The sequence below is a fragment of the Elephantulus edwardii genome, unplaced genomic scaffold, assembly GCF_000299155.1.
Source record: "Elephantulus edwardii isolate Elephantulus edwardi_28Jun2011 unplaced genomic scaffold, EleEdw1.0 scaffold00016, whole genome shotgun sequence".
Classification (NCBI taxonomy): domain Eukaryota; kingdom Metazoa; phylum Chordata; class Mammalia; order Macroscelidea; family Macroscelididae; genus Elephantulus; species Elephantulus edwardii.
The window spans coordinates 21,066,391-21,067,583 of record NW_006399766.1 but is presented as its reverse complement, the minus strand read 5'-3'; the positions used below and the strand labels follow the sequence as shown (position 1 = coordinate 21,067,583).

Genomic DNA, 1,193 nt, shown 5'->3' with positions numbered 1-1,193 from the left:
AAACGACTCGACGGCACATAACAACAAACAACAACATATTGGTTTGCTTACAAAATTCATATACATTGTGTTTCACACCTTCCTTCATTCTTACTGTGTTTCATACAATCCTTCCTATACATTGTGTTTTATTACATTAATTCTCATTCTTTTCTGGTCACTGCGGCACTAACAAACATGAGCAGCCAAGTCTCTCCCAACACCCTCTATGAGGCAGTACAGGAAGTCCTGCATGGGAACCAGTACAAACACAGACAATTTTTGGAGATGGAGGAGCTACAGATCAGTTTGAAGAACTCTGACCCTCAGAAGGACAAGCGCTTCTCAGGGACCGTCAGACTTAAGTCCACCCCAAGTTCTCAATATTTATTCTTGGGGATCATCAGCACTGTGGTGAAGCTAAGGCTGTTGACATCCAAGTGCTGAAAAAACTCAACAAGAATAAGAAACTGCTCAAAAAGCTGGCCAAGAAGTATGATGCCTTTTTGTCCTCTGAATCCCTGATCAAGCAGATCCCAAGAATCCTAGGTCCAGGGCTGAATAAGGCTGGCAAGTTCCCTTCTCTGCTGACCCACAATGAGAACATGGTGGCAAAAGTAGATGAGGTGAAGTCCACCATCAAATTCCAGATGAAAAAGGTCCCGTGTCTGGCAGTGGCCATTGGTCATGTGAAGAGGACAGAGGATGAACTTGTTTACAACATCCACCTAGCTGTCACCTTTCTGGTTTCACTGCTAAAGAAGAATTGGCAGAATGTGCGGGTTTGTACATCAAGAGTGCCATGGGCAAGCCGGAGTGTCTGTACTAAGATACAGCTCAATAAATCTTACTGTTAATAAAAAAAATTATCATTGATCTATGCCCACTATTATCCCATATTTTTAGGTACCCATTTAATCTTTCCTAATTCCTTCACCCCCTTTCTCTACCCACCAAACTCTGCCAAACCAGTGATTTCCCCCACCCCTTTTGTTCTCCAACACCACAACTCAAAACCTAAATTCTCTTCTTAATCTTTGTGTACTGTCTAGTTCTAAAATGCATAGCAAGTGATTGAAAAGACCAGGGCCTGAATCAAGTGAACCTCAGTCTTCAAACTGAAACCATTGCTCCTTAGTAATTTGTAGATGTCCCTGACAACTGGCTTGCCCACTGCAATACATCTCCTGATCTTCTTGTACCAGATAGTACTT

General features: G+C 42.4%; 1 pseudogene; it reads left to right on the top strand.

Annotated features, from left to right (window-relative positions):
* Positions 1–177: 177 nt before the first annotated feature.
* LOC102851754 lies at positions 178–808 on the top strand (annotated as a pseudogene).
* The last annotated feature ends 385 nt before the right edge of the window (positions 809–1,193 follow it).